Below are 24,874 nucleotides of genomic sequence, written 5' to 3' on the forward strand. Positions count from 1 at the left end.
GGGAATTGGGGAATGAATGGATGAGCATGAATTCAAGAATCTGGGATCTTCTCACGTCCCTCTCCTGGTTCTTTCTGATTTTCCCCAGTATCACAAGATAGCTTTTAAAAACAAAACCCTCAACATGTCACTGCTAGTTATTTGAACTTGGGATAAACACCCCACCAGAAAGTACTGACCAGACTTTGCGGGATAGCTGCCTGCCTATTTCTCCGGCTTCTTCCTACCACCTCTCCTCTTCCCTTACTGCACACCAGCCACATTGGCTCTCTGCCCTCCCTGAACACACCTAGGCCCTTTCTGATCACACTTCTCTTCCTGGAGCGCTTTACCCTTCTCTTTTCATCAGGCTAACTCCTCTTACTTCAAATCACTGCTAAATATTGCTTCCTCCAGGAAGTTCTCTCTGATCACATAGGCCTAGGTGGGATCCTATTATTTGTTCCTGTCGCATCCCATAGTTCTCCACTGGAGAACCTATTACAGTTGAAATTAAATAATTTTATGTGTAGCAATTAGTTTCATAGCTGACTCCTCCTTTTGGCAGCTCCCTGGGGCTCTCTCCTCACCATATAACATAGTGCCATTAATGCCCAAAATTATTTGTTTGAAGAAAAGAAAAAGGAATATGTGAACGAGTGAATAAATAATGATTCCTCAGTTTCTCCTTTGGGGATTAAATAGGTACCATGCAATACAAAATAACTCACGTTCATCATTCTACCCTTCCCATCCTGCTAACTGTTTTCCCACCCTGCAGCTGTTTTTTTCAAAGAATCTTTGAATCTCTCCTCTTTAAATCGTGCAAGCTTGCTGTTGGGAACACCCATAGACGCACTCCGCAAACACACACAACTCACTCTGAGTAATCATATTGATTCGGAATTAACGGCCATTCAGACACCTCATTGAAGATGCCATCTGGGATGTTATTACTCTTCAGAGGTAGATCATATTCCGAGAAAATCTGTCAAAATGTAGAAATAACTCATCAAAACGGCCATTGCAGAACCTAGACGCACTTCCTAGGGAAGCAGAGTCTGAGGATGCAGGTTTCATTCCCCTCAAGTAAGATGGAGAGGACGGAAGGGCTGTTTGTTTTCTCTGTTTTCAAGAGTCAAGAGAAATTGAAAGTTGACGCATGTGCAGAGAATGGTCCTGGACTCCTTTGCTCAGGGACATCTCACCGAAAACAAAAGACTCTTCAAGATTGATCTCTGTTCCTGACAGTACGTGTTTAGGCAAAACTGAGTTTCAGTTCTCCCCTGGCCACTTCCTGTAGAGTTTGCCTATCTCCCCGGTGTAAATATTCCCACTGAGTTCCGTTTCAAGCTCTGGACAGTTCAACAACTAGCTCCCAAAATATCTGAATATATAACAATTGAATCTTGCAAGCCAATGCAAGCCAGTTGCAACAAACCACAATAGGAACACGTTCATATTCCACCTGCCCTCGTGGGCTGGTGCCAGGACTTGACAGTTCCTGGGGAAACCAAAAATACAAGGCTCTCAGTAGAAGGCCGCCTCCTCACCATTCGTGGGGAACACCTGGTGGAGTCCCAGGCGCTTCCTGCTTCCGCAGCAGCATCCCTTTGGTCTCCACAGCAGACCCACCCTCCGGTGGACAGTGTACCATTGTCATACCAGAGAAATCCAGTATTATTCAGCAGGCACTTTTGAATTGAAAATAGCATTTGAAAAGGATTATCCAAGGCAAAGTCATCAACTGCTGTGTACTCATTGAATTTAAAACAATGCAAGATTGATTACCTTTGTACTCTACGCAAATGACAAATGACTTTGCTATTAAACCCTAAGTATTTGACTTTGCCTCCAAGTGTTTCACAATTATTATTTTTAAATAAAGAAGCTGGACTGCTGTTTTGTTTTGTTTTGTTTTGTTTTTCACAAAATCAAGTTATACATATATGCGCCATCCTTCAGAAAACAAAAGTGAAGAGGAATACTAATAATCCTAAAAGCTTATCAAAAAAAAAGACAAAGCACTTTATGAAATGACTTCAGTACTCTGAGATTTCTGACCTCCCACGTGGCACCCATCATCAAATGTCATGTCCTTGGTGGGGTCCTCTCATCTCTGATGGAAGGTTTTACCTTCTCCCAGTACTGAGTTGAATGCAACCCTCATTCACAGATTGGTTTAGTGTATTTATCACCTTTGCACCCACTTTAGAGAATATCATGCATGTTATCAATAATTTACCCAATAGCCTTCCTTGTACGCAAACACTCTGTAAGGGTGTTAAGCTGTATGACCTTGGACACAGATAGGGGTATGAGAGGGAATAATTTCTTTAACATGGTCTGGTAAGGGGATGGGAATGCTAATATTTGCATAGCACTTACTGAATATCCAAGCAGTATTCTGAGCATTACACAAATTATCACAATGTATTATCGCGACATTTTAGGAAGACATATATTATTTCCCCCGTTTTAAAAATGCAAAAACAGATTCTAAACTGTTAAGAAAACTTTCCCAAAGTGGCACATCTAAAAATAGACAAGGTGGGATTTGAAACCGAGTCCGTCTGGCTGCAAAAGCCATTGCTTTCTCTGCTGTATCACTCTGCCGTGTGAATCCATGCCCTGAGATCTGTCTGGAAGCTCATCTCATTCTCTCCATCCATTTCAAGTCAAAAGAAAGGCACCTTCTGTCTCCACCTTGTCTAAAACTTGAACTTGAGATGATGTCATGGAATAGTCAAATTAAATCAGTACAGATTTATTAAGGTCTTACTTCATTGAAAATGCTGGGCTGGGTGTAGAGTAACTGCAGAGTCCTTCCCAGTGGGAAAGTTGACTCCTCTGCACAGAGAGAAGATGGAAAGTGTGATGAAACAGAACCTGATTATAGCCAGACCTGATCTCCTCCCCTCATCCCTTGAGCCTCACTCGCTCTGCTCACATCAGAGCCATCCTATCCTCTTCCCTGCCCCTGTGCTTTCCCCACTCAGTTTCCAAGTCATCTGGAGCCCACTCATGCCTTAGCTCTAGATCCATTCATACCCCACACTGCACCCCACCATAACCACTGTCATTGCCCCAGCACTGGGTTCCATTATCTATTGACTGACTGTCTATACAACTTTTAAGCTGATTTTCCTCTTTACGTTATCCTACACATACTCCTGAATTAATCTTGTGTTTATACCTTCAACTTTTATCATGATACTCCACTATTCCAAATAATTTAAAGACTTAAAAAAAATTAAGAAAGTAATATTTTCTCCAAACAAAACCTTACTTAGCAGCCTAGAAAATAAAACAGATGTGAGTAGATCATCTTAAGTTTAGACTTCAGAAGCTGGGGCCTTTGCCCCTTGAATTTCCTTCCTCACACCCCAGAGCGTCTTCAAAGCACCTCCATGGGACACTAGGGCAGTGAGGAGCAGTGAGATCACAGGCCGAGGAAGGAATCCCAGCTCATTAGGCCAGCATTTAAGGCTATTCACCCCTTCTGTCTGGCAAACTTGGGAGCCACCCCATAGGGTTGCTGCAAGATTCAGAGTAGTATATTCAAGGCACTTAGGGCACTGCCAGCACGTGGTAAGTGCTCAATAAATGTAGTTTGTTTTACTTGTTTCTTTCCATCTTTCACCCATTTGTGAACCCTAAGCTTCAGTTTATATGAGCTTCTGTGTCCTATGTTTTCAGTTCTCATTTGTCTCTCTCTAGTCATGCTCCCAAGCTATTTCCTCAGCCTAAAATCTCTTTCCCATTGAATTTCTGCATGTTCAAGGTCCCTCTTCCAAAGCCTATGGCCTCTTGGATTATCATCCCAGCCAGGAGCCATCCCTCCTACGTCTGAACAATTGTAGGCTTCTACCTGGGCCTCTCCTCAAACTGGGTGCATCTTCAATTGTGTTATTCTATTTCATCACTCCCACCCCACAGGGCATGCTGAGCCATTTTTGCCCCCGCCACTATTTCTACACACAATGGGAGGTTCTCTGTGGATGTTGAATAAATGAATACAACTCACTTCATCCCTTAAAATGATGATGTGCTGCCACGTCTTTGGCATTGCCTACTGTGGCGTTAATCAAGGGTATCTATAAACTATGAGATACCCCGAGATGTTATTTGAAAGTTAAAATGTCATGAAGATTGAATAACCCTACTTCCCAAAATATTTCTGATTGAATCATACTTTGCTTGCATGTCAGCCTCATTTTGTTCCAAAGTATGTTTCCTTCCTATTGTTGACATGGAGTTTTCCTCCATCAGGCCCCGGCCTTCAGGCTACCATTGCCCCAGCCAGTGGGTCATGACTTGACTGAGTGAAGAATCTCAGACAAGGGAAGTTGCCCATAGCTCTGAGTCTGTTTCCAAGACACCTCCTTCCTCCTCAGCCGTGCCCTAGTTCAGGCATTTTCCTCTCTTATCTGGATTATTTGGGTCAGCTTTCCAAGATCTCCCTTGCCTCAGCTCTCCTCTTCTAAGCCATCCTTCAAGCCCCATGAGAGAGATTATATAAAACAGGAATGTGACCACGTTCTTTATTTTATCCTTTCTTAAAAGCCATAAATAGCCACGTTTCCCAAAATGTGAGCCACAGGATATCATCAGAAGCACTTGGAGTGCTTGCTAAAAAGTAGCCTCCTGAGCTCTGGGCTGGACCTAATGAGCCCCAGTAAGCTACATTTTTCAATAGCTTCAAAGGTGATTTCTATGCACACAAAAATTTAGATCCCTCAGACTTAAATAAAAGCCAGTTATCCCTTTCAGCATCCCCTGGAAGCCGCATCAGCTTCCACATCTCTGTCTTTGCACATTCTGTTGCCTGTGGACTCTCCTCACGTCCCCTGTGGGACTCTTGGCCTATGAAATACTGTGGCTTCCCTCCTGCTATCTAGGAAATGTCACTGCATCTGGAACACCTCTTAGTTTCCTGGGCATCTTTGGTTCCCCCAACTCAAGCACCTTACCCCACCTCCGAAAGCCCTGTTCTGTGAATATTGATTTACATACCTTTCCTCCATCATTACCTGACTTCAAAAGCTGGAACCATGAGCAGATTTAGAGTCAGTATAACACTGTGTTTATGAGCCACAGACTTACCTGGGATGCTTCCTCTTCCTGTGCCTTCCTCACTGCGTGACAGTGGGTACTCGTGGGCCTCAGTTTCCTCATCTAGAATGACCACGTCACTACCTAACTTGGACTTGCAGGATTAAATCTGATAATGCATGTGAAGGGCTTAGAAGAGTACTCAATAAATATCTGCTACCCTTTTGTTGTTATTAATACTATCATTATTTTACTATCTTGTTATCTCAAGGGTGAAACAAAATATCTGCCACAAAGAGACCATAAGTAGTCGTAGACCTTATCTCCTTGTAACGCTGTTAGGATAATCTACATCCCTGGCAGAAAAAAATAAAGTAGCATTAACTTTCTTTGTTTCCTCTTACTTTGTAAAAGACAAATGTCCAGATTTTGTTGGATTATACACCAGAACTAAACTCCATAAGGGGTTCCCGTGATTTCTGGTGATTCTCCCACCGTGCAGGCAGGACAGTGCCACCGTGGAGGTAGCAGGGCCATGGTGTCCCAATCGTGAAATAGGTTGCTCTGTATTGTCCAACACACATCAGAGACCAGGCTCAATTGTACAAGACTTTCCTGGAGGCCGTAGGTAAGAGAAGGGAAGAAAAAACATGATAATAACCATTTGCATTTATTGAGCATCTTTCTAAGTCTTTATTAGGTCAAGAAACATTTGTTAAGTACCTCTTGTGGGCCAGGCGCTGTACCATGAATAATACAAAAAATTTCTATACTAGCCATCAGTCAAAAATCCATGCCCTTACATTCCCATGGGGAGAAAGAGAGAATAAAAACAATAATAAGCATAACAAATCATAGATCATAGGATGATATGTGCTATAGAGAAAAAAAGAAATAGAGCACGGTAAGGAAAACTTACACGTATTTCCTCAACAACCCAACGTTGTTGAGGCAGACACTGTATTTTCCTTCTACATCAAAGAACGAAGCACAGAGAGGTAAAGTAACTTGTCCAACTAGCAAAGAATCAAGCCAGAACTTGAATTCAGGTCATCTGACATTAGAGTCCACTCTCTTAACCACAGTCCATGCTGACAACTGACGGCCCTGGCCCTGGCAGGAGAGCTGCTTTGTCTCGCTTGTGACTCCAGTGTGGCAATGAAGCAACAGAACAGCTCCCCTACTTCCATGGGCAGTATCCTGAGCATGTCTGCTTTTCAGGGATTCAGGTCCCAAAGGCAGTGAGGACCAGAGAGATGAAAATGTTTGCCCATCTCTCCAGCATAATGCCTTCCCTCATGGAGCTTGGAGTCACCTTCAGAATTCTCATTGGCTCTGATCATACATTCAGCCTCCCACCAGGGAGACCAACAATGGCCAATGTCCACTTCTTTCAGAGAACCCCGCCATCCCCCCACTGCCACAATTAAAAGAGATTAGGAAAGAATTGTGCAACCTCAGTATTTTGTTTGGTATTGAACAAATTAGCATCACATTTTGCATCTCAAAAAATTAAGTTTATGGGGCCAGCCCAGTGGCACAGTGGTTAAGTTCCCATGTTCTGCTTCTGTGACCTGGGTTCGGCGGTTCAGATCCCAGATGCAGACCTACACTACACACCGCTTATGAAGCCATGCTGTGGCAGGCATTGCACATATAAAGTAGAGGAAGATGGGCACAGATGTTAGCTCACAGCCAGTCTCCCTCAGCAAAAGAGGAGGATTGTCAACATATGTTAGCTCAGGGCTAACCTTCCTCAAAAAAAAATTAAATTTATGTTGAGCCATCTCATACCTGGTACATTTGAGTTTTACTGCCTGTCTTTCAATGGTAAGAGGTTAAACATAGGCCTACACGTCCTCACCACAGTATTCTATGTCTCTAGCAATAGACTGCTCAGAGAAGAACACCTATGAATCAAAAGTAAATTGGTATATACATAATGAAAACATAATTTCTCCCCTGAAAGCTACAGAATGGTCAGTTCATGGCTTTGTGAAACTTGCTCTCTGCCTCACTCACCTGCATTCAAGTGGGTCAAAGTTTCCATTTTCTCCGGGGTCTTTGGGTGAGATTTTGTCTAACGTTCTGGTATCTAAGAGCCCTTGAAGTGATTTCCGCGGAAAAAGAGACACCCAGCTACAGTGATAAATGCAAATTTAAGTCTGAGAGACAGAAAACAATTTAAGGGTTTGAAATGGCAATTTCCACGTTTCAAAAATCTTAAGACACTGTCATATCCAGGGCCTTCTGTGATAAGTGCTGCAACTAGGACATCACATAACTGCTGAGATGGACAGAATCTAAATGGCTGATCCCATCTATCAATCCATGACAGAACAGAGTAAGATCTTCCTGAGTGACAAATCCCCTCCCAGGAACACTGTAGATGGCCAGCTCTATTGTTATTTACATCTGTCTCCGTCCACACCCTCCTTGCACTCACTTCTCTGTGTTTGCAACTGCTGTTCTGCTCAGAGAAGGCCATCCTGCTTCTTTTCCACTTCCCCAAAGCCCACTCATGTGATCACGGTAGCTGGTACTCACCTCCTCTATGGAAGCCTTGCTCACGTCTGCATCTCCAATGCCCACAGATTGGGACTGCCTCATTCTCAAAGTTTTATTGTACATCTACTTTCTCCTTCCCACTGTCATATACACTTGATAGAAGGAATCATTCACTCTACGCATATTTATTGAGCATCTATATTATACCAGAAACTGTTTTAGATACTGTAGATCTATAGAGATAGAGCTGAGCCAATTTCACCAGGTAACTGTTCTCATAGAGCTTACAATGGAGTAATAAAGCAACCATATATTTCCCATCTTCTCCACACACACGTGCATTGCAAGCATTCAATAAGTACTTGATAATTGATTGATTGGTTAATGTTTCTCCTTCCTTGACAGCTTTGACTTTGAGATCCTGTGCTATGCAAGGCTAGGTGGGCTAGGTCCTGCAATTTCTGGGGTGAGCAAAAAATAAACAGGACCCAAGCTCATGAAGCTTTGAACCAAGTTGCTTATGTAAAGCTTGGAGTTAAGTCATTCTTTTTTTAAAATATAGTTTGTGGAAAGACTTCTAGGCAAATGCCTCTTCTCACCAGTAGTTACTTAGCTTCCACACTAGCAGAACTGCTTCTACTTCAAAGATTTTATTTAATTCACACAAATGTGTATGGGTGCTATGATTTTGCATGTGAAGTCGTTGACATTCAGAGAAGTTAAGTGACTTAAGTGAGGATAGAGCTGGGAGTTGCATGTGGGTCCTTAGTCCAAACACCAAAGACTATCCCCAACATCTGGGAATGATTCTCTTACTTTGGAGAATCAGAACTTGTGCCACTGGCTTTTACAAAATCAAATAACATGAGAGATGGAGTTGAAATGCTCATGCAGACTGGTAAGTATTATGGAAAAATAAATGAAGTTTATTTATGAAAAAAACATGTCCAAAGAAAAATGAAGATGCAGACTGAAGCAGTCAAGTAAAAAACTTTGTGGTCCAGAATTAGACGTAAGATGTATTTTATCCTGTCCAAAAATTATACCTCACTTCTTTTCTTTGAAAAGATCTAGAAGCATACGGGGAGTGTTCAGTTTTTCTGTTCAAAATATTTTTTATCTGTTTAATCTACATTCAAAGATTTTAAAAATCTTATATTGGATAGGGTAACTTGTCAGAGAATAGATGGAGACAGGATTTCTGTCAATTATTAAATAACTTAGTTACTGTTCACAAAATACTTTAAGCAAAGTAAATGGAAACTCTCCAACATAATGGAGGATCCTCAAATTACATCTTCCTTTCACAATTCTATTACAATTATGCTTCCTAGATCCTTACAGAGTCATGATAAAGTAACCCAAGTAGTTTGTCTTACAAACAAAAGAGATCTTCCTGTCTCTGATGTGGCATAATTGCTGTTCCAATAAGAGATCCAAGAGAGCTGTATGCTCTTCCTCAACCCCGTGAACAGAGCATCAATAGTGAGTAAGCCTTATATCGTTGCTTCGGTCCAAAAACTATCTAGTTATTAGCCGTGGCTCGCTTTGTTCTTTCTTTGGATTTCTAACTCATTCCTGAGCAGAAGGGTGCATTGTATTCTATGTTAGCAATATTTCCTATTTATTCTCATAACTCCACTTAATGAAAAATAAAACTTGGTCTCGATTCTCAGTGTCTTGTGGCTCTTTGTTGAGAACAAATAGATTTGAGACACAAATCCATTGCAGTAGTGTGGGAAACTATCAATATATTTTAAAGTCAGCAGGTATAATGGAAAAACAAAATAATGACAGGCTGTAGACTCAAGCTTGGGTTCTAGCCTCCTAACTTCTTGTGAGCAAACTGTGGAAAAGTATTTAACTGTATGGAGCTTTTTTCCCCTCAGCCACAAAATGGCCTAATCCTCTTAGAAACTTTGGAAAGACTGAAATAAGATCTGGTATACAAAAATTTTCACATACAGTAGTACCCAATAAATATTATTTGTTCCTTTCTCTAGCTTCTGAGCTCTAAAGCTATAATTTTCTACTAAATTTTAAAGAGTAATTCATCACATCTATCTGTGTATTTATCTACATACATTTTGTATATTCATATGTATGTTATATAAGTATGTTCGTTTGGAGATTTCTACTTCACACAGAATTTGTAAGTTTGTCGATTTCAAATTTAAAATTCTTTAAAATCCACCTCTTTGCCTCCACTTACAACAGTTCAACTTGCATAATATTCATTCATAACTCACAATGGCAAAGTTTCGCTGAATCATTGGTTGGCCTCCCTTTCACCTTCCCAGGCTCCACCATGTCCTTCCCATAATTAATCCACTGCTAGAGTCCTCAAGAGACAGAGAGAGACGATCTTCTCAAGCACAGATGGCCGTGCCCATCTCCAATCCATATCGACTCCATTTTAAAAAGCCGGGCTTCCTCCCCACATGCTGCACGCCTGGGTACCACCAGCATAGGATAAATATTTACTTTATATAGTGTCTTCTTAGGGATGTTTTGAATATGAACATCTTTTGATGCTTTTTTCTTTTTTTTTTAAAGATTGGCACCTGAGCTAACAACTGTTGCCAATCTTTTTTTTTTTCTGTTTTTTTATCCACAAATCCCCCCAGTACATAGTTGTATATTTTAGTTGTGGGTCCTTCTAGTTGTGGCATGTGGGACGCCACCTCAACGTGGCCTAATGAGTGGTGCCAGGTCCGCATCCAGAATCCGAACTGGCAAAACCCTGGGCCACCGCAGCAGAGCACCCGAAATTAACCACTCAGCCAGGGGCTGGCCCCTGATGCTTTTTTCTTAAGGAAAGAATTCAGAGAGTTAGAAAACAAAATTCTTCTTCACTATAAGCATCTTGGTGGAAAATGTCACTTTACATGAGAAAATTTGTCTGATTCTCTGGTTCCTGTCCACTCTCCATTTATATATTCTTTTTTTCCCCTTTCTTCTTCATTTTTTCCCTTTTATGCTCTATCTTTAAACATTTTTGGAGCTATTGTGAGATGCCAAGACCTTTGAAACACATGGGTAAATAGGCTATCCATTTTTAAAAGGTTAATCATCAAAAGTCAGGTTCCAGGTGTTTAAATGTTAATGATTTAAAAGACATGAAAATAAAATATAGATATTGTAAATCACTATCACTATTGTAAATCACTATTTTGATGCTATCCATGCAAAATTGTCATGGGGGGGGTGATAAAATCCTGCTCTTTGTCTTAAGATACCTTACGAGTGCTAGAAAACTCAAATGATTTTTTCTTTTTGAAGAAGATTAGCCCTGAGCTAACATCGGCCACCAATCCTCCTCTGTTTGCTGAGGAAATTTGGCCCTGAGCCAACATCTGTGCCCATCTCCCACCATTTTATACGTGGGATGCCTGCCACAGAATGGCTTAATAAGCAATGTTAGGTCCGCACCTGGGATCTGGGCCATGAACCCCGGGCCACTGAATCGGAGCACACAAACTTAACTGCTACGCCACCAGGCCAGCCCCTCAAATGATGTTTTAAATAATTTATCTGGCTCCAGTGTGATGTAATAGCCTCTATGGGGGCACTTATTTTTCAACGATTTAAGAAGACTACTTTGTATCACTTCTACTTCACATTAATATGAAATCTATAACATAAACCTGGCTTAGAAACTGCAAACTATGTATAGATTTCTGTTTTAAAATGTAGTCACAGTCAAATGACAAATTGGAAAAAGTATTTGCAACTGAAACCACACAGGCAAGATTAATATCACTCATATAGGAACAATCTTCTAAAAATTGAGAATAAAAATACCAACAATGCTATTAGAAATATGAGAAAGAAATAGAATCAGACAGTTCACAAAATATAAAAGCAAAATCCCGTAAATATATGAAAAGATGCTTAACCTTGAGCATCACAACAGAAATGCAAATTAAAACTACGAGATGCTGTTTCTCACCTATTAGGTTGGCAAAAATCCAGATGATAAGTTCTCTATTGGCAACACTGTGGAGAAACAAGCATTCTTGTGCATTGTTGGAAAAAATGCAACAATGTATACCTAGCGTGGAGGAGAACTCGGCAACATCTAGCAAAATTACTTGGGTAGTTAACGTTGACCCAGCAACCCCACTGCTGAGTATCTATCTCAAAGATACACAGACAAAAATAGAAAAAGAAGTATGCCAAAGATAATTTTTGGTAGCACTGTTTATAATAGCAAAAGTTGGTGGGAAACGGCCGCAAAGATTGGGCTTTGAATACTAACATATATCCATCTAACGGAAGTATAAGAAATATGGGATATAGAAAATGTACTTTAAAGTGAAAAAAAGCAAAGTGACAAAAAGGTCTGTAGTATAGAAGAAAAAGAAGGGATAGAAATATGCACAAAATTTGATATGTATTTTTTAAAAAGCTACAGAAGCAAGAAACAGGGGAGAAGAGACAGGGAGAAAATCTAAACTCTCCCTGAATTGAATATGCCTTGCTTTATAGGCTCAATTCTGGGAACATATCACTACCTTAATATAGTCATGTGTCATTTAATGATAGGGATACATTCTAAGAAATGCATCGTTACATGATAAATCATCATTATGTGAACATCTTAGCAAGTACTTACACAAACCTAGATGGTATAGCCTACTACCCACCTAGGCTAGGTGGTACTAATCTTATGAGACCATTGTCAGATATGCAGTCCGTCATTGACTGAAACATTTCTATGTGGCACATGACTGTAATTATAAAACGAAGTTAACTTTTAAAAAGAACTTCTTAAAAGTAGTATGAAAAATAAAACAAATTAATCTAACGATGTATTAAGTTGCTGACATTAGCAAAGACAGGAATTATTTCAAGTAACTTTCAAACACAGTGAGTTAACTGTACATCTCTGATACGATATACAAAGTTGACTCCAAAAAATTGTCAATTCCTTTTGGTAATCATATTCTGTGGTAATGTTTGTATGGTTATTATAAGACTGTTGCATACATTGGGAAAAATTAAATATCTAATGAGGTTAGCAATGCCAAATGGAACCAGGATTTTCGACAGAAGACTAAGGAGAGAAAGACACTCTTGAAGAAATTTAGTAAAAAGTTTGTAGTCCTAAATTCAAATTCATGGTGCATTTCACCTCTAAAGCAATGTATATCTTAGTTCTGTTATTTGCAAAGAACTGGAAACGATGGTCAACAAAATAACAGTAAGCGCTTTTGGTATACAGAGCATGGTCTCTAAGTACTATTTTCCTCTAAAAAAAATCAAGAAAAGTTCTTGGTACAAGATGAAGCCTGAATTATCTTATTGTACCAGAGCTCTCAAAGACATCCTATTGTACAAGGGAGCTCTCAAAGACTCCTAGGGTCATGGCAAAGGAACTCAGGACCCAACTTGAGTCCACTAGTCAAAGGCAGTGAGACAATAAGGACAATAATTTTAATGGAATGAAATACATCAAATACACTTAAATCCATTCATGAGGTCATAATTCTATTTAAGACAGACAACATTTTGGGTATGTTTGGATGGTGTTAGGAAACCAATTGATTTCTTTTGAATATTGGTAAATAAAGGAAAGAAATGAAGCCTTTCCTGTGTAAAGTGTGCCTCAGGGTAACAAAGTAGGAGGTAAGGGGCAATTTCTCTTTGTAGAATATTCCTACTAATCAAGGAAGATAGAATGAGGCAATATTAGCAATTTTTACCACTAGTGAAATAATATATCCAAGAAATGATCATCAATGGTTGTCAATATCACAGAAAGACAATCGGACATTAAGAACCTGCCAATGGATGGACACACTACCTATGAAGTGTCTTGCAAGGAAACAAAATCAAACCTGAATCGGATCAAGCGTCTGGATCTAACTCTCAGCTTAGGGAAAATGGAGGAGACAGAGTGACATGTTAATGACACCATGGAGATATAATCAACAAAATGTAGAAGGTGAGAAATTCCGTAGGACAAAAGTTTTGGTTTCTTCAACAAGTAAATTGGAGAAAGAGACAAAGAGAGGGAGAAGAAGAAAGATAGAGAATGGGGAAGAAAGACAAAGAAAGAGAGAAGTTTGATAAGGGTATTATGGTTGTGCTTAAATCATAGTCCTTTATTTTTAGAAATACAAAAGGAGATATTTACAGATGTCTGGAACTTGCTTCAAAATTACCCATGGTAGGGGAAGTTGGTAGAGGTATAAATGAGGCAAAGATTGCTATGAGCTAATATATTTTGAAACTAAGTGGTGGATACACGGGGGTTGATTATAGTATTCCTTCTACTTTTGTATATGCTTGATCTTTTCTATATTTTACATATATACAGTTTTTATAAAAAAATAGTTATTGACTGCATGGCAACACTTATGAATTTGAGAGTGACAGTTCTGCTTTTGAACCTCTCAGTGAGACCCTCTGTGGTTTTCGGGTTGAATTCCAAGCCATTGAACATGGGACATAAAGTTTTTTACAGTCAGGCCATAGCATGTACTATCCATTGCCTGGAACATCCTATTTAGTTCTGCCTGGAGGAATCCCACTCATCTTTCAAGACCCAACACAAATGTAGCCACTTTCATCACTGCATTTCTGCACCTGATTGAGGCAGAATTAATTATTCCCTCCTCTCTTTTCATCACATTCTGTAAAGTCAATAGTTATTTCTTCACTTGACTATTTTAAAAATCATTTTTTGTATCCCTAATGTAAGCCAGACGTCATGCCAGATAACTAGGGTTATGGCAATGACCTAGTCCGTGCCCTCATACCTGTAGTCTTGATGGAAAATCTATTAAACTATGATGAGCGCCATGCTGAGAGGTACGGGGAACTAAGGAAACATCTACTGGGAAAAGCCAATCTCATCTGAGCAGGGATGTACTCATAGAACCCCCACCCAACACCGCCCTTACGTTTGTATATCTCTGCATCCTCCTACTCCATCTTGTAAACCCCTTGGGGTCATTCTAAAATTTCTTGATGATTTTGCATACTTTATTTTCTAATCTTCCCTGCAATTTTTCAGAGTAACTATTATCATTCTCCTTTAGAGATGATAAAACAGGGGTTCAACGAGGTAAGATCCCTCCCACCCGGTAAAGGGGAAAACGTGGTCTACCAGATGCCAGGATCTCAGGGCTGTGCAGGGCCTCAGGCTGTCCCTGGAGAATGGAACTAAAAGTGAGAAATTCTCAACAGGCTGACCGAGCCATGTAAACATCAAGTGGTCAACTTTCACTGAGAAATAGAGTCAACCCTGTCCAAGGGTTATCCTTGTGTCACTGCTTGAAAGGCCTCTTTCCAGCAGGAAAATCATTCTGGATAACTCTGTTAACATCAAAAGGCCATGTGGAGGCCTAAAGAAAGAGACTGGTTCTCAACCAGGGACAATTTTCCCCCAGGAGACATTTGGCAACGTCTGGAGACAGTGTTGCTTGTCTCAACTTAGAAGGAGCGTGCTACTGGTCTTTAATGGATAGAAGCTGGGGCTGCTGCTAGACATCCTACAATTCACAGGACAGCCCCCACAACAAAGAAGTATTCAATTCAAAAGGTCATGGGGCTGAGGTTGAGATGCCTGCAGCAGAATAATAAGCTGACTCGTCCTTTCCACCATAACATATGGTTGCGGTTGATGATTAGAGCTGCTTTTTCCCCAATACTTGGGGAAGATTGAATGAGACCAAGTTGCCATTTCCCTTCATTACATCCATTTAGTGCAGTTATCTGTATCCATTTCCTTTTCATCAGAAGTAGCGGTTTTAGAGAATATTTTATATTATTAGAAAAAAAACCTAACATCCAAAAAATTTGGGTGATAAGCTCACCAGCTGAACATACTTATTTTAATTTTTTTATATTCTTGTCCAGTTCTTTTCTTCTGTTCCTACAGAAAGGGTGATATGGAGTATTGGCTAAGAACTCCAGAGCTGAGGCCGGAACACTTAGGAATGCTTAATACTTACTGGTCCTATCATCTTAAGCAAATAATTTAATCTCTCCAAGTCAAAGTTTGCTCATCAGTAAATGAGATGCTAACCTCATGGGGCTGTTATGAAGATTCAATAGGATAATCAATGCAAAGTGCTTAATAAAGTGACTGGCAATAAAGAGTACTATATTAAAGGTTAGCTGTTATTTTTTCATGCCCATAATCACAGTATATTTCCCATTACATACTCTTCTTATTTATTTTCCATCTAATCAGATGCCATTATGTTGCTACAAAGTTGTCATAATTAGAACATTTATTAATTCATATAGGCTATAGATAGGTTACCATTTATTTAACCTGTCCCACCTTGGTTATTAAGGCCGTCTCCAACTTTAAACTTTAAAAACACACACAGATAAATTAACGCCTCCATTCAGGCACCTTCTCCCTGCTTTTTGGATTATTAAACCCAGGAAAGAGCCTCAGATGTTGATTACCAGATAGGAATGTATTTATGCCTCTTGACAAATTGCTTCCAAAAGGAGATTTATAAAAATGTATTGCCACCAACAATATAAAAGTCTGGCCATTCAAATGCATCTTTTGTGCTATCATTTTCTATCAAAATAAAAGATGTAAAATGATCCCTTGCTTCTGTTCTACTTAACACTCCTTATTTATTACTCAGGTTAAGCCTGTCTATTCACTGGGTGGAATTCTTTTTGTGCAATATTCAGTGTTTGTGTCATTTCTTTATGTATCTTTAGAATGTTCTTTATTTATAAGCACTCTTTATATGTAGATTATATTGATATTTTTTATTAATTACTCTAGTATCCTCTCTCCTTTTTATAATCATGCAATGGATTTAATTCTTTCCTTACATGTTAAGGGCAGGTGCGTTTTGTTGCATTCATGCCTATGGCCATGTGGAAAGCATCAGAGCTGACTCTTGTTTCTCATTTCTAAGGGACCCATCACATCATTTCTGATCTTCTTTCAGAATCAAAGCCTTTTCATCTGAGTTCATTCTCTTACACACTCTATCCCCCTGAAATTGCACCACGAACTCGTGATCAGATCCTACCACCACCGATAAACCCTCCGCTGAGCATTATCGTTCCTCCAGGCTCTGAAATGGTTCTAATGTTCAAGTTCCGAATGTCAACGAGGACTATGCACCCTTCCCTCTTAGGAGATGCTGAGTTTTATGCCCACCCATTACTTCTGTTCACTAGCACTGACTCATAGAGTGCATCAATTTTCTTTCATTTTTGTTTCTCAATTCCTTCGGCAAAGTTTAGCACCATAAAATATGTGACATGACTCGATGATGCAGTGGCAGCTTCCTGCTGAAACTTCCGAGCACCAGGCACTTTTTTAAAAGAAAGAAAGCCATTGAGCTACCAGCTGCTCTCCTACAAAAATGTGGCAGCATGAGCCACACAGACATTCTTCTAGAGTTATTTCTTGGCCATAATGAAAAGGGATTTTATCTTGTTTCAAAAAAAAAAAAATTTTAAGGCTCAATTGCACGTGGCTTCCAGGAACTGGCCACAATAATGAGACACATTAACTTTGTAATGGATAAACTGAGTTTAGGTGCCTTACTCTGCCATTGTCAAGATCAGTGTCTTTATTTTTTGATTCCTTCTATGATAAAACACAGAAAACCTCATTCTACTGCCAAATACCAGTAAATGCCACTTAAAAGAAGTGTTGCCCAGATAAGGCAAAGCAGGAATTCACTTGACCTTTCCCTCTCCCCATGCTCTGCTTTTCAGCAACATTATCAATAAGAATTATCAACAATTTGGGTGGAGGAGTGTACTGGGGACAGGTTTGATGCTAGGGTAAACTGTTAGTCCCCAAATGACTTGAACAGCAATAACAAATGGAGTCATTTCTCCATGTGTCCTGCTCCATGGCACATAATAGGAATGGCTAACTTGCATAGAAAAAGACAACATTCTGCATTTACTTATTCAACACGTGAAATCCCAAGTTACTACTGCTTGGTTTATAAGCACCTGATACAAATGGTAGTTTACGCACTCTCCCTAGTCTCCTTGAAGCTAATTCCTGCTATGGAGCACGGGGTAGAGGAAGCATGGAGATGATTACTGAGGCAGGTTTTCTCCACTTCTTTTCCAAAAAGATTTGAGCTACCAGGGTTTATCACAAAAGCATTGAAACACTTAAAATAATGAGAGAGAAAGAGAGGGACCATGTAGAAATCATCCAATAGTCTGGGAATCATCCTGGACGTATTCCTCCCTGCCTGGCCCCTACATCTAGTTACTTACTAAGGCCTGTGATTTCTATTTCCTAAAGTAATCTCTCTCCAGTGCTTCCCATTCTGAATAATCTCTTACCTAGTTTTCACAAGTCAGGAACTGGTTTTCCTACCTTCCAGCTCCATCTCACCTTTCAAACCTTTCACTCCAGGGATCAAGGTAATGGTTCTAAAAGGCAAATAGACACATTTATCTTATCAGGTTCCCTATTTTGCAAAGCAGAATACTTGCTTTATCTTCTACGGAGAATAAAACTCCAGTCTTGAGCTGGGAGGGGGAGAGAGAGTTGTCCCACAGAGTGAGGGAAGCAATTTGGAAATCGATCCATTTCTGAGGAACACATTCAACGGTGGTCCTGCTCCTTAAAAGCATCATCTTCACCTTTGTTTTCAGAGGTGTTATCCAATCCTGATCCCCTTGGGGTTCTATGGTCTAAATTGGGTTGCTTCTCAACTTTCCCTATTACCAGCTTGATGCATTTTTCTCAGCATTGGTAGTCAATTACTATTTATCCATCTGCTTTTCAGCTTCCAAAATTTTGTAGATGTTGGCCTCTCTTTCATTCTCTGTTCTTATTATTTATGCCTTTTAAAGAAACCCTATATTGTTGTTTTAATGGGATTTTGAGAGGGAAAAAATATGTACGTATACCTTCAATCTGCCATCTTTACCTGGAATCCACTTGTAATTTCTTACTTTTTACATAAATGCAATAAATGAGTCATAGTCACACAGATCCACAAACACATATGTACAGTATTTGTGTAAGGAGGAGAAAGGGATATTTTTAAAATTAAAAAAATAATGCCAGGCAAAAACGAAATTGCTAGAGATCATGTTGCATTTTAATACAGAACTTTAGAACATAGCCTTAAAAAGGATGATCAACTTTTATGCTGCTGGAGCAGTAGAGCACACTAATAAAAATAAAAATAAAACATATTAAAGATTCACCCGTAGCATGACATCCAGAGTCAAACTGTCTCTGTTTTCTTTGCAGCTCTTGTGTATTACGAAATACACAATGCCATGAACACTGCCATGTCAGAATAGTCTTCGTAACTATCATTTTTAACTGTTGTGGAATGTTCTGTTGGATGGATACGCCATGGTTTACTAATTCATTTCTAATTGCTTCCCTGGCATAGATAAACCTCTGTGCACATCATCATGTCACTGATATGACTGATGTGCTGATACTCCAGTTTTACTATAAGTTCTACAGAGTTTGGCATTACCAGTTTAAGACCATGTTTATTTAGTAGTGATGTTTGTTTTAGTTATCATTTTTTATTAATGACTTTAAATATTTTATCTCCAATGTTTACTATGAAATCAGGTTATCTGTTGTGGGGAGTGTTTATATCTTCTCTCCTTTTACTGCTTAGTTATGAGTTTTCTAACCAACTGGAATAAACTCTTCCTTCATTGGACAGACACCCACAGCATGTTGCAGTGACATAGAAGAGGATGGGACCTGACCTTTGCCTTCTTTGAGTTCATAAGCTAGTGGAATAAAGGCTTCAATGAGCTCAAGAAGAGTGGTTGTGTCACTGGGGGGAACAAGGGCTGAGGACGCCATGTGCCCGCCTTGGAAACAGCATTTAGAGACCATTCTAGGTAGATGGAACAGGAGACTCAAAGGCAGGGAGGCATATATTTAGAAAATACAAGAAATAGAGATATTGTCTCATCTCCCGCATTTGCTGCAAGCACCTTTTCTCATTTTTGCTTTTAAAAATTATTTAATATTTTTAAATGCATATGTGTAATCAAATTTGTTGATCACTTTTTGGGGGTTGTTTCTGTTCCTCTAAAAATAATTCCAGCATTGTCTGGGTCGTCTTGGTTGACTTGGACAAGGGCATAAGAAAGGTACTGTAGCTAACACCTCTCCTTGGGGGCAGTTGTGCAAACATTTTTTTTTTTTGAAACATAAGCAATCGATAAAGAAGTATTTGATGAAGACAACACTGCATTAAGGCTCTATTTTCAAAGTGCCTCTCAGAATGGTTTTGGCTATCACATGTTATAATGGCATTCAGTGTCTCTGCTCATTATTCTGAGTAAAGAGTGTAATCATTTGACTCAATGACAGACATGGGATGGGTCTGCTGGGACTGGGTCTGGCTCCATTCCTGATACACAAATACTTTTAATACGCAGAACTTTATAAAATGCCATCATCTTTGCTACATTCTTGCATTAGACCTGGAGAGTCACATTTTCTACCGCAAGCCCCTGACGGCTTGATTAACTTTTGGACATTTATTTATTAAAATATGTCTGAGTGAAAGGGATGTCAAGGATACGATATTTTTCCTTTTGGTTTATAAATTATTTGGGACGATTATAACACTTGATAATAGAAGACTACACTCAGTTACTACTTGCCTGTCTCTTGCTCACTGGAGGGCAAGTTTCATGAGGGCAGGGATTATGTTTACTCATCCTTGTATCTGTAGTGCCTGGTATACAATAGACGCTCTTGAAGATCAATGAATATGGCTGAAAGGAAGTGTGCACGTTACGGCTCTAATCCTGCTGCCCTGAGTGAGTGGTGGAGAGAGGTGTGAATATTTGGGGGATGGAGAGAGGATGAGCAACTGGAGAGGATGGAAACAGACCACCAGAGGAGCCAGTTTGTGGGCTTGGGCTGGGGGGAAGTGCAGAGCAGGCAAAGCTGGGAAGAAGGCCAATTAAGACAGCAGAGGGAAAGGCAAGATTGAAAGTCACAACATCAAATTCCCAAGACAGGAACCAGCTCAGATTGGCCTCAATTGTGAGTGTGTGGAGGAGAAAGGAGGGGAAGCAAGGAAGTACTCAAGTTCTGAAAGGGCTATGAATAAAGCTAAGGGATGTTAGAATACTCTCAATAGGTAATGGGAAACCATACCTATTATAGAAAGAAAGAGAGAAAAGGAGAGACAAAGAAAGAAAGAAAGGACAGGGAGCTGGCATCATCGGATTTATGTATCTGAGATCTCATTCTGGTGGTAGGGTAGGGAGATAGGGCGAGAAACCTGGGAAAGAGAAGCCAATTACTAAGCTGTTGCAATAATCTATGTGAAGCTGAAATAGGGCAACCTTAGTTAGAACAATAGGTTTCAGGCATTTATTAGGTAAATAATACATAGTAACACATAAGTTAGAGCCTACTATGTGTCATACCTGTACTATGTGCTGGAGATACAATCTTAAGCAGATAGACAGACTCCCCCCCTTGCACAAGAACCCAATCACAAACCGAAGTGAGGAAACAAAATCTGAGCCAGCTTTGGGGCTGGAAAGAAGGCTTCAATAAGAGCTGGATATCTGACTCAAACTCTGAGGAACAAATGTGTTCTCTAGATAAAGACAGTTGGGGGAGGATGAGAGTGGAGGAAGACATTAAGCAGAATCAAGAGCCTGTGCAAAGCCTTCAATCAGTGGGGGACACAGGACATTCTGTGAACTATGTCCAAAGTTCTGGGTGGCTGAAAGCATTGAGTGAAAGGATGCTTGCTGAAGATGACTCTAGGGTCCGGCCAGATCAGGCATGGCCAACCACAGTGAAGAAGTATTGAGTGGTGCAGAGAAGATAACACAACCCCATTTTTTTTTTTTTTTGAAAAGATCATTCTGGCTTTTTTCTAGAAAATAGATTGAAAAGAGTGAGAGATAGTGTGGAGACACTAGGGCAACAAGTGATGGTTGGTGCTCAGACTAGGAGGTTGCTGGAGAGGTGGAAGAATTTCACAATTACTTAGGAGGCGGTGGCCCATGGGAGTAAGAGGGATCCCAGTAGAGTCCCAAAAGGGATCAAAGGGATCAGGCTTTGTTGGGTGGTGTGGGTAAGACAATGAATTTGGTGATTTTTGAGGTGGACTTGAGATATTGGTAGGCAGAAGCATAAATAAATCTAGATTTCAAGTTATCTGTAAATTTAGTCACTGAGTTGCGGTAATCCAAGTCCTCACTGCTGTGTCCTCTCCAGGAAACTAAGGAAGACATAAGCAGGGGTGCACTAATGTAAAAGTGGACTGGTCTAGAGGGCAGGGGAGTTCAAAGGAGAATGGAAGCCAGAGGGGTGAGTGGATGGTTGCTTTATACTTTTGAGACTCCTTCTGTGCTAGAAACCTTGCAGCAGCAGGCTTATTCTCCCACTCCAAGGAAGACTGGTGTGGTGCTATTCTTCTAAGGCCACATGAGAAGAAGTTCCAGTGTGAGCATTTAAATTAAGACTATACTTTTTCTTCTATATCAAATTTAATACTCTAGTACATAAGATCTTAGGAGACCAGAATTCTTGTTCAGGACCAGGAGTCGATGAGCTTACAACAAAAATTCACCTTATACATAGAATTCAATTTTTTTTCTTTTTAATGGGGTTTAGCTCCTGTGGTAGTGTTATGGAGTGTTTGTGTCCCTCCAAAACTCTCATGTCAATGCCCTACCCTCCAATGTGATAGTATTAGGAGCTGGGGCTTTTGGGAGGTAATTGGGATTAAATGACATCATTAGGGTGGAGCCCGCATGAATGGGATTAGTGCCCTTATAAGTGTCATGAGACAACTTACTGTTCCTCGCTCTGCTCTGCATCATGTGAGGATACAACAAGAAGTCAGCCATCTGCAACCCAAAAGAGGATTCTCTCCAGAACCTGACCGTATTGGCACCCTGATCGTGGACTTCCAGCCTCCAGAACTGTGAAGAATCAATTTCCATTGTTTATAAACCTCCAAGTCCATGAGATTTTGTTATAGCTGCCTGAACTAAGACAGGTAGTCAGAATAAAGATTCCTCCTCTCAAGATGTCCACATCCTAATTCCAGAAAGCTGTCAATATATTATCTCACATGGCAAAAAGACTTTGCAGCTATGATTAAGGACTTTGAGATGGAGAGATCATCCGGGATTATCTAGATGGGTTCGATCTAGTCACATGAGTTCTTAAAAGTGGAGGACTTTTGTTGACTATGGTCAGAGAGAGATGTGACTAGGGAAGAATGGTCGGAGGGAAGCAACACTGCTGTCTTTGAAGACACAGGAAGGGAGCTATGAGCCAAGGAATGGGAGAAGTCTCTAGAAACTGGAAAAGGCAAGGAAACATGTTCTTCCCTAGAGCCTCTAGAAGGAACACTGCCTGCTGACACCTTGCTTTTAGCCTAGTTAGATCTGTGTCAGACTTCTAACCTAAGAAACTTTAACATAATAAGTTGGTATTGTTTTAAGCCACCCTGTTTGTGATAATTTGTCAGAGCAGCAATAGAAAACTCTTATACCTTACAGGAAGAACTCTATGTTTGAGGTTGTATGGTGGGCTTAGTGGGAATCGTCTGACTCAGGGTAACCATGGAGTTGGGACCCAAATTCAGGTGGCTGTGTCCCATGAAGCGGTAACTCCAGCCCTGCCACACTGCAGCAGCCAGTCACCCTCACAAGGGTCAGGGTCCACTCCTTGGAGCTATTGTATAGATGGCATCTGGTTCCACCTGAATAGGACAACACCTGGAGCATGAACACTCAAAGCACATACCTTGATGAACAAATCATCAGCAAGAGAGAATGACCTGTCACTAAGCAAGGTTGAAAAGGTTTCACTGACGTATCAACAAATGATTAAGAGTGGCTGTGGCTGTGGAGTAGTAGCAAAGGTAAATAGATTGATGATAGATGATAGATAGATGATAGATAGATAGATAGATAGATAGATAGATAGACAGATAGATAGGTAGATAGAATTAGTCAGGGTTCTCCAGAGAAACGAAACCAGTAGGAGATATACAGATATGTATAAATATCTCACACACACACATATGTATATTTATTTATTATAGAGAATTGGCTTACATGATTATGGAGGGTGAGAAGTCCCAAGATTTGCAGTCAACAAGATGGACACCCAGGAGAGCTGATGGCATAGTTCCAGTCTGAGTCTGAAGGCCGGAGATCCCAGAGACCTGATGGTGTAAATTATAGTCCAAAGGTAGAAGCAGACTGATGTCTGAACTTGAAGATAGGCAGAGAGAGCCAATTCTCCCTTACTCTTCCTTTCTGTTCTATTTAGGTCTTTAAGGATTGGAGGTGGATCTCCCATCCACACTAGGGAGAGCAATCTGCTTGCTTCAATTGACTTATTCAAATGTAATCTCATCCAGAAACATAGTCATAGACACATACAGATGTTTAACCAAATATCTGGGCACCCCAGGGCCGAATCAATTTGACACATAAAACTTGCTGTCACAGATAGATAAATAAACTGATAGATACATCGATATATCAATAGGTAGATGGACTGATAGGTAGGTAGATAAAGCAAATCAGACGTATCCTTGCAGCTGAGATCACCTAATATTCAGACCCGGCTAAGAGCAAGATTCCTGGAGAAAGAAAGAAATAGCAACCAAACTTCTCTGCTCTTTGCTTGACTTTGGACAAGAAGGCACTGCTACGGGCACCACGGTTGGAAGGATATTCTAGTATCATGCATTCCTGGAAAAAATACTAATTGCCATAGCCAATCACGAAATGACTTAGAGTTTAGAAGACAATGCAAACAGCTCTTAGCTTCTGTGTGCATGCATTTTGTTGATGGTGTTTGTTTATTTGTTTTCTTATTGGTTTTCCTTGGTTTGCGGGAGGCACACTTCCCGAAGTCACACTCCTTCCTCCCATTTCTACTTCTCGGGTTCCATACTGAGACCTGACCTCAACTCTGTTAGTGTCCTCCATGATCAGTTCTGCAGAGATGGCACTCCAGAGCAGTGCAGTGTCCTCTGGATCCCATCCTGGGAAGGCATAGTGGATCACTAACAGTGGCAGAGCTTCCTGCATGTTTTTCCCTACTGTTCTCTGTGGTGTAGAGTTCTGACTTTTAAAGAGTGGAACAATTAATTGAAAAAAACCCTTCTCCTGCTTACATTGATCATTTCTATAGAAATCTATGTGTCAGGACATTTAAAGACACTCCTCTTCCCAGGGGTTAGGCCATGAAGGAAAAAGTCAATAAAGGAGAAGAGGTCATAGTGCCACATATATAAAGATTTCATATAAATAAACAAGAAAAGAAAAACTGAAAACAAGACCCTAATTGAAAAGGAAAGGATATGAACAAAAC

The sequence above is a fragment of the Equus quagga genome, chromosome 13 (genome assembly GCF_021613505.1).
Source record: "Equus quagga isolate Etosha38 chromosome 13, UCLA_HA_Equagga_1.0, whole genome shotgun sequence".
Taxonomy (NCBI): Eukaryota; Metazoa; Chordata; class Mammalia; order Perissodactyla; family Equidae; genus Equus; species Equus quagga.